We start from the raw sequence: 14,060 nt of genomic DNA on the forward strand, positions 1-14,060 counted from the left end.
GTCTGCGGAAGGTGGTGGCCGGGCAGCCTTGCCAGGGACATAGCCCTGGCATATGCCTGCCCGACAACAGTGGGCGCTGGGGAACGTCCCAGTCCAAGAAGGCGCCAGCACTGGCCCAGAGACACGCGGGTGTGAAGGGGGCCTCCAGAGGACTCGGGATGTGGGCCTCAGTCAGGCGCGCGCAGGCGGGGCTGCGTCCACTGGGATGGTGCTCCCGTGGGGCAGGATGGGCGGTGCAGGGGCAGGAGTCCGCTGACCTGTGGGGCTGGCTCAGCGTTTCACCCCGAGGCCGGGGGACCAGGCACTTGGATTGCCTGGCACCCCTGCCCCTCAGGTTGAGAGAGGGCAGGTGGTCTGGTCGCTCTGGTGACGAGCAGGCAGCTCTCGTCAGGAGGAAGGGAGCGAGTGCGGGGCGGTGAAGAGAAGCCGCGGCAGAGTGCGACTGTCTGCCGCAGGAACCCTGAGGGGCTGCGTGGGGGCGCCGGGTGGCTGGACGCCCTGCCCCGCTGCACTCTGCCTTCTCGGTGTAGTTCCTTAGGAGTAGCTCCTTAAGGGTCTGGAGGAATTGCTGAGAGGTTCACTGCTGCTTAATGCCTGTGTGGGGATGCTGTGTTCCGCGTGGCATTCACCAGTGTGACGCTTGTTCTCAGGGGACGTGCCCAGTAACCATAATGGATCTGGGGTGTCCTGAGACATCAGTGTTCTGCAGGGCAGGGCCAGCAGCTCAGCTTTCTTTGTATCCCCAGAAGCCTCCTACAGTGCCTGGCACACAACCAGTGTGTAATTGATGTTTGTTGAATGAGTGAAAGGGAAAGTCACTGCGTCATTGTCTGAAGGGAAGGGAAAGCCTCAGGCTGTTGCAGGAAGACACCCGTTTCCCGGAGGTCACGTTGGGATTCAGTCTAACTTAGGAAAGGGAGGTGAGGGCAGAGCCTGTGGTCGCCCCAGTAAGTCCTCAAGGTGAAGCCAGGCCCCTCAGCTTGTCCCCTGCACCTGATGTGTCCCGGGCGCCTGGCCCCTCACCCACTGACGAACCTGGGGCTGCTTCTGCACCTCTGGGAGGAAGGAGCCACGCCTCAGGGCTTGGTTACCCTGGGTGTTTTCTCCCTGAATTTGATCAACCTGAAAGAGGAATTCTGTTTCCATGTCTGCAGGCTTGTGAGTAGACTGCTAGGGACCAGAAGATTCGGAGGAGCTGGGAGGCTGGGGCGCACAAGCCAGGGGCCGCCGCCTCTCCTGAGCCTCGGGGGCCTCACGGGGCTCCATGGAGCCATGAGTTAGATGTCAGGGCTGTGGGTGGGGGCTCGGGCTGCGGGGTTCAGAGAGAAGTGTGGGCAGGGTGGGGTAACACACCGGGAGGGAGGCTTCGGGAGGCGCGGCCAACCCAAGATTTGAGACTGCATTCATGGCACACTGGAGTTTCTTCAGACTTTAAAATTCTGTTTTGCTTGTCTCTTACTGATTGGTTGGTTGGTTGAATCATTGTTTTTGTTTTAAACGGTGAAAGCATAGTCTTCTAAATAGTCTGAGGAGTCCCTTTCTTAGATTGCAGCGGTTGTTACGACCACCCCTGTGTGCTAACTGCTTTCGTGGGCCAAAGCTGGCGGCCTGGTCTCCGCTCTGGGCTGGGCAGGAGTTGTGGGCACCTCTGCGCCCTGAGCCCCGCATGGCCTGACGCTTGGTGGCCAGAGTGCCCAGCCACGGGCAGGGTGCCCTCAGAGCCTGCGGTGGTGGCACTGAAGCCGTGTCCCTGAGATGATGGAAACGAAACCAGCCCTGGAGAAGAATGTGATAAGCCGCCTGTGAAGACTGGGCCATGAGGAAGAGAAAGCACTGGGGTGTGAACCCAGAGATGTGTGTTCCTAGAAGTGGATCAGTTGTCCCCGAGTCCTCTCTCTGTGGTGGAACAGCTGAGTGGCGGCTTCGGCCTGCTGAGCCTTAAGCACCAGGGGCCCAGAGCCGCCAGGAAACGTGGTTGAGCCTGTTGGCCAGCGGCCGCGCAGGCGTTTGGCTTGCGTCTGCGAGGGCCTGCTGTAAGGTCCCGGGGCTCTGGGACCCAAAGTGTTTGTGTCCCCGTGCCGTACACTGTCGTGATGTGGTCAAGCCACGCCAGAGGCGGCCAGTTGGAGGAAGGGCAGGGAAGGCAGAGCGAGAGGGGCTGGGTGTGTTGCCAGAGACAGGCGCGGCCCTCCTTCCCCTCAGCTGTCTGGGGACACCGCCCCAGAGGAGGACTCCTTCAGGCCCCATCCTTGTTCTCGTGGCACGCGGGGGTGGGGGTGGTGGACTCGCTCCACCATGGACTGCAGCACGCCAGGCTTCCCTGTCCTCTGTCTCCTGGAATTTGCTCACACTCATGTCCTTTGAGTCAGTGATGCCATCCAACCATCTCATCCTCTTATCACTCCCTTCTCCTTGTGCCTTTGATCTTTCCCAGCATCAGAGTCTTTTCCAGTGAGTTGGTACTTTGCATCAGGTGGCCAAACTATTGGAGCTTCAGCATCAGGCCTTCCAATGAATATTTAGGACTGATTTCCTTTAGGATTGACTGATTTGATCTCCTTGCTCTCCAAGGGACTCTCAAGAGTCTTCTCTAGCACCACAGTTCAAAAGCATCAATTTTTTGGTACTCAGCTTTCTTTATGGTCCAAACTCAACTTGGTGGGAGTCTTCAAAACCTCCCTGTTCTTGGCTTGATTTGTCAAATTTGATGACAACATTTCATGTATGTTACACAGCAGGTATTCACTTTGGATAAATGATAAGGCCTGTTGGGGTATATGATAAAGTCAGCCTCCTATCCCCTCTCCGGCCACCCAGACCCTCCCTGGAGACCCAGTGCCACGGGCTTTCTCGTGTCTTCCCCTCAGGTGTTCCGTGTGCGAGTCAGCAAGGGTGTATGTGTGTTATGTGTAGACATGGTCACGGTGACCCTAGTCCCGCATGGCTGCTGTCCCGCCCTTGTGCGCTGGCCCTCCCCTCCTCCCCTGACTGTACCCTGGTGCTCTCCGCTCACGGGGACATAGTTTCTCTTTGTTTGGCCCAGCTGCGTGGGGTCCCCCTGCCAGGCTGTACTGTGGATTCTTTAAGCAGGGCTCCGTTGATGGTGGTGGGCTTTTGCCAGCCCGTGCTTGGCACGCGTGTTAAGTGCCCTGCCCTGCCCCGAAGTGTGGATGGAGTATCCTGGCTGGAGGGAGAGCGGGGGCTTAGATGATGTTTGGATGTTCCTCCCCATTTCCTGCAGTTCTCACTTGGCCTGTAACTTTTCCTTGGTCAGATATTGTCATCTGTAAGATAGGCTTCTTTAAAATACTGCCGTCTAGTTACATACAGACCTTTCAGACTAACCCGTAGCATCCTGAATGAGGCTTGTCAAGGCCACCCGGACCCAGCTTCTAGGACAGTGGTTCTGAAGGGCTCTCCTCTGCCTGGCTCACCACAGGGCCGAGCACCAGGAGCTTCAGAAGGGTCTGCAGGGTCTCATCTGATAGCCGGGACCGCACTGTGCCTGGGGAGTGGGCCGATTTCCGGCTGTAATGTTGTCTGCCTGAGGCTGGCCCTGGCTGGGCCCTCCCAGGGTTTCAGCCGCTCCCACCGTCAGGCTGTGTGTCTGGGAGGGAGGGGAACGACCTGGACGGGGGCATTGCACACATGGGTGGTGGGTGGTCGCCGTCAGCTTCTCCGTCTGCAAGCCGGCCCGGGTGGTTTGCACTGCGGTGGTTATGTGGTGACATCGCTGAGCAGCGGTGTACAGGCAGCGGCATCTGCAGGGCCCCCCTTCAGTCCCAGGAGGTGGGGTGGTGGAGGCTACCGGCACCTGCCTGCCTGCGTGTGTTCCCTCCTGTATGCAGTGGGCTGGGGATGCTCCAGGGAGAAGGACGCGGGGACAAGCCCCCCTCAGGGTTGTCCCAGGAGTGTGTTATGGGAGCCTACGTACAAGGCCCCGCGGGACCTCAGAGGATCGGGCCAAGCTGCAAGACCTCCCCTGGGAGCGAGGGTGGGCAGGTGTTAGACGCAGGCACCCAGGGGCTCCCCAGGCCAAGGAGCGCTGAGGGTCCTTCCTTCTGCCGGCTCAGTCCCAAGGCCGCTGTCCCCTTTCTGGCCTGGTGGTGGCTGGTCGGGAGCCCAGCCCTTGTACCTGTAGAGGTCAGAGAAGAGGGGTGCAGAGAAGACAGCTCAGGGGCTGGGAGGGCTGCGCTCAGGAAGCCAGTGGGGTTCCTCTTTCTGTTCATTTTTTCTTTAGAACAGTCTTGAGGTTTGGAGGCTCCGCCCTGAGCCCGCTGTGGTGGGCTGCTCGGCCTGTGAGAGGGATGGTCTTCACGTCCCTTGCAGGCTGGAGTCTAGGTGGGGGACTCCTGAAAGGGGGCGGGGAGGGCAGAAACTCCCTGGAGATCTGGCCTCGTCCGTGCAGAGCCCCGAGAGCGGCCGCCAACGCCAGAGGAAGTGGGAGGATTGCACATGGTGCATTTTGAAACTGGGACCCACCCTCCCCCAAGAAGGAAAACCGGGAGCAGGCGCCACGGAGCCAGGCCGCAGACACGGAGAGCGGGGGGAGGGGCCCGGTGTTAGCGCTGCATCCTCTGCCGCCCTGCTGGCCCCTCTTCCAGGCCCCACGCCAGGGACCCGCCTCCGGCCGCTGCTTTGGCAGCTGCAGGGCTCATGGCTGAGGGAGGTGCTCCGGCTGCGTTTGTGGAAGGTGAGGGGCCTGATCACCGCTCATGGTTCCAGTGGTCGGGGTCCTCCTTGGTGAGGTCAGCCGAGGTCTGTGAAACAGCGGAGGTGTGGCACTGTGTTTAAGGCCGCCGTCTGTGGCACAGTTTTGTATTTAAGGAGGATGAGCTGAGGATTTGGGCAGCCTAGGAAGCTCCCTCTGAACAGTCAGGAGAGCCAGTATGTGCGGAGGAGGCTTTTGAGTGTCGGCAGGATTGAGGCCGCATGCTGCTGTGTGCGCAGCTCACAGGCTGGCTGGTGGTCCCGCGCGGGGGCAGGCACTCCCTCACTGACCGAGGTCCTTGACTTCCTGCCGCGTGCCCGGCAGCATCCTGGCGACCTCACCGTATTTCTCATGTCGTCCTCTACGTCAGTGTCCTAGGCTCGCTCTCACAACTTCCTACCAGCTTGGTGGCTGAAAACAGCAGAACTTCATTTTCTCACAGCTCCAGAGGTTAGGAGTCCAAATCAGCATCACAGGGTCAAGACCACGGTGTCAGCAGGGCCGTGGTGGCTCAGAGAAGGATCCAGTCCGCGCCTCGTCCAGGGTAGCTGCTGGCTCCCCTCGGCTCGTGGGCCTGTGGCTCGGCCTCCGTCTGCTGTCACATGGCTCTCCTCTTCTGAAATCTCCCTTCGTGTCTGCCTTTACAGGACGCTTACACTGGCTTTAGTGCCCACCACATGGTCCAGGATGGCTTCCTCCTGCAGGGTCCTCAGCTTGGTCATGCCTGCAGAGTCTGTGCCGTGTAAGTAGCACTCACAGGCTGCAGGGACTAGAACAGGGACATCTTTGGGGGGTGGGGGGGCAGTTGTTATTTGACCTCCCACATCCCACAGCAACCTGCTGAGGCCGTCACTGCCCACGACGGCTTCGCAGGCTGAGGCTGTTGGGTGGCCGTGGTTCTTCCTTTTCCTGAACCCGTGAAGCTGCAGGAGGGTCATTTAGACACTGAGATGCACTCGGTGATTAGATAAGACCTGTACTCTTCCTGAGATGTTACGCTGGTTTGGAAAAAAAGGAACTTTGGATCAGGGCCCGTGCTGCACCTTGCTGGGGGCGTGTGTGTTGATGCCTGGATTCACTGTTTTTCTGTGTCCAGATGGCTCTGGACAGCCTCATTCTCCTCATCTGTACATTGAAGACAGAACAGCTCGTGGGTTAGATGATGTCACCTGGGTGAAATGGCCCAGCAAGGGTCAGTGCATGGGGTTTCTCATTCAGGGTGAGTTCCTGGTCCCCACAAGGAGAAGTCATGTGAGCAAGGTCAGGAGACATGAAGGATGGAGTGTGTTAATACCCAAGAGAAACTGCACTGAGAAGTGTGCAGATGATTGACTCATTGATACGACACACATTTATCGAATGCCTGCCTGTGCCAGGAAGCTGGGCTGGGGAAGGGAAGGAAGGGCAACCACACATAGCACTCCTGCTGTGGAGGAGGGGAGCCAGACAGACGTGTGAACGGTCACTTCCAAGTTGTGGGCTGAAATGAGGAGGAGTAGGAATGCCTCTCACACGTATTTATTTATATTTTCATAAGTCATGTGATGAAAATTCATGAGGGTCTGTGTTCCTGGATCTGTCCTGTATCGTCAGTTCATGGTCCGTCTCTCCCCCACTTGGTGGCTGGTCACGGGTCCCCAGAGCCCTCAGTTCTTCCTTGCAGGTCCCTGAAGCCCCCCAGTGGTCAGTGGCAGAGCGGGGTCCACGGCCCTCTCTCCACACAGCCCCTCGCTTACCGGGTGGGCCAGCCGCGGAACTCACAGGTCACGGGGACGCCAGCGGGTGACAGTCATCTGCGTTCTCCCTGACGGGGACTCAGGGTTTTAGTTCCCTCTCCCTTCTCTCTCCTGAATCCCGTCTCACAGCCCCACAGCTCTTACGCGTGTGTATTCCCCGAGGACACCTGCAGCCTGTGCGGTACTCCCGCCCCCGCCCAGACACACACACCCCATCTGCTCACCGTTCCCACTCCGGGAACTGGATCTCTCCACCTCTCTTCTCCTCGCCCTTCCCTGTGCTGGCCGTGGAGACGGAGGCCTGCCAGCCGGGCTGGTGACGCGCCCACAGGGGCGCTGGGCGGAGGGAGGCCCGGCGTCTCCCCCTTGGCGGTGAGCAGAAAGGCTCTTCTCAGCCTCGTGGGCTCCCTGCAGAGTGCTAGTTGTAAAACTTCTCTTCCTTGGGTAACAGAATTTTTGCATAGACCCCCCACATGGAAACTCACGTTTGATTTTCTTGTATGATTATAACATTTTTCCTATTTTAAATCGGTAAAAGAACAAATGTGTTAAGTAAGCATTTGCTTATTAGCTTGGAAACTTAAGTCTCATTTTAATGGTGATTTTATAGGAAAAGAAATATTGTCTAGGTTCCAATTAACTTATAAATGGGCTTTAGGGAAGCAACCTGTTAGTTGAACTGCCCATAAGTTTTTCACCTTGGTAGAATTCTAGAACTGAGGTTAAAATTCATCATCACTGGTAGTACTTTGTTTACTTTCTAATCCAGTGAGCTCATGAACTAATTTAGCAGGTGATAACTCTAAGTAAATGAGATAAATGGTACAATTTTGAGATTGGACAGAAAGGACGTGAGAACCTTCATTCGATTCAGTTCAGTCTCTCAGTCGTGTCCGACTCTTTGCGACCCCATGGACTGCAGCACGCCAGGCTTCCCTGTCCGTCACCAACAGCTGGAGCTTACTCAAACTCATGTCTGTCAAGCCAGTGATGCCATCCAACCACCTCATCCTTGTAGTCCCCTTATCCTCCTGCCTTCAATCTTTCCCAGCATCAGGGTCTTTTCAAATGAGTCAGTTCTTTGCCTCAGGAGGCCAAAGTACTGGAGTTTTCAGCTTCAGCATCAGTCCTTCCAGTGAATATTCAGGACTGATTTCCTTTAGGATTGACTGGTTTGATCTCCTTGCAGTCCAAGGGACTCTCAAGAATCTTCTCCAACACCACAGTTCAAAAGCATCAATTTTTCAGTGCTCAGCTTTCTTTATAGTCCAACTATCACAACCATACATGACCCCTGGAAAAACCATAGCCTTGACTAGACAGACCTTTGTTGGCAAAGTAATGTCTCTGCTTTTTAATATTCTGTCGTAGCTTTTCTTCCAAGGAGCGAGCGTCTTTTAATTTCATGGCTTAGGTGAGAGCCTTAGATACCTCAATTTTGACATCTCAGTAAAGAAAACAGAAAATTTAAAGGTGCCACGAGGGAAGGGTAAGGATGGAAGGAGAATAAAACCAAACCAAATCAGTTCTGTGTGGGGAGAGGCTGGCTGCTCCCTTGTCTGCTCCTCAGACCTGTGGCGTTTGTCTTTTGATGGTCTCAGTCCTGACCCCAGTGAGACTTCAGCGGGGTGTCACAGGTGGATGGTTCAGGATCGAAGCCTCACAGGTTCACAAGTGTACGTAGTTCAGCCGAGATGGACACAGAGCTCCTCGAGGGCCCGGGAGGCATCGCCACGGGGACCTGCAGTGAGATGGCAGAGGAGGAGCTGGTGTGGCAGCACCGACGTGGGAAATCCCAGGAAAAGGAACTGGTGAGGTGGGGATTGGGAGGGAAGCAGAGCAGTGATGCGAGCCCCCCCACCCCCGCCCCCCGCCCCATTATACTCACCTGGGGCTTTCGAGGAGGAGGCCTGCTTTCCACTCCCTTGCCTCCACCCACGGTTACCAGCCAGTAACACGGGGTGGGGCCAGCACCGGTGTCTGTCGCCTTTTTCCACTCCATGACTCAGTTGCAGCTGGGCCAGAGAGGGCTGGGCCCCAGAGGTTCCGAACTGGGCCGTAGCAGCGCCGATCCCCACTGCCCCACGTCTCAGGCTGCTGAGGGGGGTGAGTGATGTGTCGGGCGCCAGGGGCTCCATGGCAGGAGTGGCTGCCTGGTGTGAGAGGGCCGGTGGCAGAGGGCCTCCCTGTCCGCCCTCCCTGCAGGCTCTCCCTGGGTCAGACCACAGCCCTGGCTATGACTGCTGCTCGGCGCAGTAGGAAGAGGCTGGAGAACCACAGCCACAGAGGAGGGTCTCTGGATTCACAGCCACAGTGTGCCCGCATCCATGGCTGGCCTTGGTGAGGAAGGAGGGTATGGGGTCCCGGCTGGGCTTGAACCCAGCGTTTCCTACAGCTCCTTCAAAGCGTGTCCAGAGTGGAAAGGTCAAGAGTGTGGACATGACAGGTGGTGGCACCTGGAGCCTTGGTCCCTAAGGCTGTTACATACGTGACACAGTTACACCCTGTCAGGGCATTTCTACCTTTGGCCTTGCTCAGACATCACATGGGTGTGGAGAGAAAACCATGGTCCTCTCTGGTCTTCCCACTCTCCTCTCTGGAGGCCTGACATTTCTGTGCGTCATCCCGGGGGTACCGTCTGCCCCATCTAGACGTACGTCTGTGAAGCGTGCATTCAGTTAACGAGGCTTGTTTGGAAGGCCATGTACACAGGGTAATGAATCACTTGTGGTTTTCGTTTCAGTCTCCTATTATTTCTCTCTTGGTATTCATGGTATCTGATATCACCCTGTTAGACTTCAGGTCAGCCTGATGCTGGGTGTCCGCGTGCAGTGGGGAGGGCTGCCTCCAGCCTTCTGGGGGTAGGTGAGGTCTGTGGCACATTTTTTATTTTTAAAGCAGGTTGCCTGAACAGAAGAGTGTACTCCCAAGGGGGCTGGAGTTGAGGGGTGTGGTGTGCGGCATTGTGCTCTGTGTGACCTGGAAGTGCTGCAGAGATCTGAGCACCTCTGAAGAGCCCCAGGAGCAGGGAGCCCTGACGGGTCCGGCCCAGCCCTTCGACACAGAGGTCACCTTGGGGGCCAGGGTGAATCAGTGGCCTGCTGAGGGTCTCCTGGCTGGTGAGTGCCTCCGGGCCCGGCCCTCTTGTGTACGGCAAGCCCCCGGGGGGCGGCAGAGCCCATGTCAGCCAGACCACCATCTCTCCGACAGGTTGCAGCCCCAGCACCATTAGTACCCTACCATCCTAAGTGAAGTGCAGGAAAACCAGTTTCATCATTTCATAGTCATTTTATTTTTTAAGGTAATCTTTTTCACTGATAAAAAGCATTTCCAAGTAATTTTTCTAATGTGCTGAATTTTTCTTGGGGCACTGTGTAAGCTTTTCTGTCATGCAGTCTTTTAAGGAAAGCTAGTTTGGGGCTTTTTCAACGGATCAGTTTTGTGCTCAGTATGGAAGGGTTAGAGTTGAAGATGACGCAGTGCCTTTCCTTAAGGAGCTGGGGGAGATGGATTTGCAGTGTGTTAAAGGTATTTTCTTTGTGGTATACAGAGGACTGTATCATTAAGAGCAGAGAATGTTTATTTCTGGCCTTGAGAAACTTCACAGAGGAATTGCTGTTTAAACCTGTCTTGAAGCAGAAGCATGAATTGCCTGCAGGACAAGAACAGAAAGGCATCAGAGGAGGGGACAGCCTGAGCAAAGACCAGGAGGCCTTTGAAAGACTAGGAGGCCTTCTTGAGAGCCTCAAAGAAGCAGTCTGTAGGCGTGGTTCTCAGAACCCTGGGGAAGGTAGGTAGGTCAGCAGGCCCCACCTCTGGGGTGAAGGACCTTGGACTGCTTCCTATTTGTGCTGAGAACGCCGGAGGAAGGGATTTAAGCCAGGGAGTCAGTCCCTCAGATTTCCAGGTTGCAGAGAGTCTGCTAAAACCCCATGGTTCAAGCTCCAAAGTCCAGGTATGTAAACTCGTCTCTGTGATCCAGGATGGTAGATGAGATGGGAGAGAGAAGCTGGCCTTGGACTGAGCAAAATCACAGATAACACGGAAGGAGTCAAAACTTGGTACAAACTGAGTTTAATCTGTGTAAAATTACGTGTAAAATTTAGCAGCATGTTGAAGTTTTACAGGTGTTGTTTTGTACTTTAAGCCTCAATATTATATTACGTGACCGAAAATGGTCCTGGTGGCCTGTCCTTGGCTGTGGGGCAGGAACTCAGCAGCCCACCCCTGAAGCCATTTACCTCAGACTGGGACTCGAACCCAGCCACAACCCAGTTTGGGACGTGAGCCCACGAGGCCAGGACTCAGACCCGGCCAGAACCCTGCTTAGAACTTGAACCGACACGGCCAGGACTCAGACCCAGCCAAAACCCACAGTCTTCCAACTGAGGTCACAGACCTGGTTTCAGGACCAAATGAAATTCAGGTTCTTGATGCCTCATCGCAGAAACAATTCAGTGAGAGACTAAGTGATAGGTAAGAAGTGGATTTATTCAGAGAGACACACTCCACGGGTAGAATGTGGGCTGTTGCAGGGGTGAGTGCAGCCTGTGTGGTGTGGTTAGCCATTATGGGCTGGGTAATTTCATAGGCTAATGAGGGGGAGGATTATTCCAACTATTTTGGGGAAGGGGCAGAGATTTCCAGCGGTTGGACCACTGCCCACTTTTTGGTCTTTGATGGTTGGCCTTGGAACTGTCATGGCGCCTCTGGGTGTATCATTTAGCTTGCTGAAATGAGCTTGTACTAAGGATCAAGATCTAGTCAAGTTGACTTGTCCCGGTTCTTGGACCCATTTGGTTCTGTTCAGTTTATGTTGTGCCCTCGGGCCATGTCATTCTTTCAAAGGTTGTGCCCTGCCCCTTTCCCTCCTGTTTCACCCCTCCTCCCCACTTCCCCTGCAACTGGGGTGGCGATGGGAGAGATGGCCCTCTGTAGAGGGTCCTGTATGTCCCCCTTTGTTGCCAGTAATTCCAAATAACAGTATGGAGTGCACTTACCATGGTAATTCCCTGCCCCTCCCCCGCCCCCCACAAGTGTATTCCCCCCTCCGCCCCCCCCCCCCACACAAATGCACTATCTTCTCATTGTTTACCAAGGCTAGTCCAGCAAATGTTTAATCCACCCACCAGTAGTCAAGGTTTGAAGGCAGAATCTTACTAAAATCAACCCTAAATAGCTTGGTGGTAACCAGCCTTCTTTGCAATGAGATTTTGCCCACGTTTCTCTGCTTTAATGTAATGAGTCACACTTGCCACTTGAAACATTTTTAATCTCAGAACTTTGTAGAGAAGTTACTTAGAATGGGCGCACAGGACAATGAGGATTCATAGTGGAGAAGCTTTTTAAAAAATATTTGAGTTTCAGTAGTTCCTGGAGCTTGACTTTTGCTTCTTCGGGGCCTGGTTAGATAGGTAGCCCCGAGATTCAGGCCGGGCCTTGCTGGGACAGGTGCCAGTGCCGACTGCCTGCTCGCGGTGGTGTGCCCGGCTCCATGCTGAGGGAGCGCCCTGGGGCGGGAGCCCTCTGCGCCCTGGGGGTGAGCCTCTTCCTCCATCACCGCCAACCCCGCCAGGGGTCCAGTCCCCAGCTCTGGAGTCCGGGTGGCCCCACTCCGGGTGGAGGGGGTGGGGGAGAGGCTGCTGCAGCAGGAACCCTGGGGAGGGCGGGCTTCCCTGGGAACTCCTCTGTTCCCAGGGGAGTGGGGCCCACCACGTCTGAGCTCCCAGTTACCGAGTTGGCCCCGTGGTGCCCTGTCACGGGCCTGGTCACGGTCGCCTGGCCTCCCCACTTCCTGCTGTCTGCAGGTCCTCATGGGACTCGGGGCCATTCCTCTCCGGGCCGGGTTGTCAGTGCCAGCTTTGAATAGAAATGTCGCCCTTCATCGAGGCCTCACTTCCTGCTGCAGGCATTCCTGTTCTCTGTACTCCGAGCCCCGCTGTAGTCCTGGATCCAGCCGCTCGGCCTGAGCGCTCCCGGCACCTTGTTTCTGAAGGGCTAGGAGTCCCCGGCCCTGAGGGCGTGGGCCCGGCTTGCCGCAGTGCTGGTGGTGCTGGTTGTGCTGGTTGTCTGGGATCACTGGGTGACAGACGACAGACAGCCCGAGAGCCCAAGGCAGAGATGCTGGTTACCCCGGGGTCAGAGGGGAACTGAGGAGCAGCTGGTTAAACCAGTTACCCCTGACCTCCGAGAGGCAGAGCCAGGGCTGGAGCACAGGTGGCCTGGCTGCGGGCCTGTGAGGCGGGATCCCTTCCCGGGCGGGGCCGGCCTCGCTCCAGCTGCCACACCCGCGCCCCCGCAGGTGGCCCTTGTCCTGAGCCGGTGTGGAAGCACAGCCTGGATGGGAGGCGCCGGGGCCCACAGCGTCCCCGCTCTCAGCAGGCGACTGCTTCAGGCCCCGTTTCCAGAATCGAGGGCGTTGTCGCTGTGGCCTCTGTCTGAGGTGCCGGAATCTGCGGGCCCAGGACCCAGCGCCCCGGGCGAGGGCTCACCTCTGCCCCGTGTCAGGGGGCTTTGCCCGCACCGGAGCCCGGGGACGGCACTGGGTCCCGTGGGCACGGCCGTCCCCGCCCTCCTGGGGGTTGACTTCCCAGCCCAGTGGGGGCTCTGCCCCCCACACTCTCCTGTCCCTCCTGTTTCACTGTGCCCGTCCTGTAGGGACCTCAGCTGGAGGAGGGGAGAGGCTGAGGGCCCCCTGACTTGGCGGCCCGGCCCCACAGCGGAAGGAGAGGTCAGGCTGAGCAGGGACGACTCACGTGGTCCTGTAGCCCCTGGGCCTCCGTCCGCTGGGGCTGGGAGTGGGCTGCCTGGAGGTGGTCCGGCGGCGTCCACGCCCCGCTGCTGCTTCTCTCTTATTCCCCAGTCCTGATCTTCCAGACTGGGGGCTATTTTGTGGCCCATTTAAGAGCTGCCTTTAATCTTCCTAAAATAAGGTGTGCTATTTTGGATGTTGCTGTCTGTGAGAGGGATGTGTGTTTAAAGCTAAAATAGGCTGTGCTTTTTAATTTGTGGGTGTTTCCTTTTTCCGTGTCAGCCACACGGTGTTTAAGTCAAGGTGTCACCGTGTCCTTCCCCCCACCTGAGTGGGCAGCCCCAGGCCACCCTGAACCCGCAGACCCCGCTGCTGAAGGCACTGCCCCCTCAGGCCCTGGCCCTCCTGCATGTCAGGGGGGCTTCCGCAGTGTCTGCCCTTCATGCCCCTGCCCGGAGCACCAGGTCGTTTGTTCAGGAGCGTGGGTGGGCCGAGGGCGCTCTCACAGCCCAGCTGCCCGTGGCTTCCCCCGGCCTGGGCTGCAGCACGGGTCCACTCAGGGTGGGCAGGCCCTGGCCCCACTGTGGGTACATTGTGGACAGCTGTCGTGTGTCACACATGTGTACACACGCCCGCCTTGCTTGTCTTTTTATGCAGTTCATTTTGGCTGCACTTGGCCATCTTGCTGTGAGCGTGTGCGGGCCTCTCCTCGAGGTGACTCCTCTTGCTGCCGAGCGTAGGTGCTAGGCTCGTGGGCTTCATAGTTGTGGCACTCGGGGCTGTTTGCCCCTCGGCGTGCTGGATCTTCCAGGACTGGGGATTGAACCTGTGTCTCCTGCACGGCAGGTGCGCTGTTCACCAC

At 57.0% G+C, this 14,060-nt stretch overlaps 1 protein-coding gene across 9 annotated transcripts in view; it reads left to right on the forward strand.

The window, feature by feature from the left end:
* The window catches only part of INPP4A (inositol polyphosphate-4-phosphatase type I A), a 121,761-nt gene that overhangs the window by 16,153 nt on the left and 91,548 nt on the right, over nucleotides 1-14,060 (forward strand). The window lies entirely within an intron of this gene.

The sequence above is a fragment of the Cervus canadensis genome, chromosome 5 (assembly GCF_019320065.1).
Source record: "Cervus canadensis isolate Bull #8, Minnesota chromosome 5, ASM1932006v1, whole genome shotgun sequence".
Taxonomy (NCBI): Eukaryota; Metazoa; Chordata; class Mammalia; order Artiodactyla; family Cervidae; genus Cervus; species Cervus canadensis.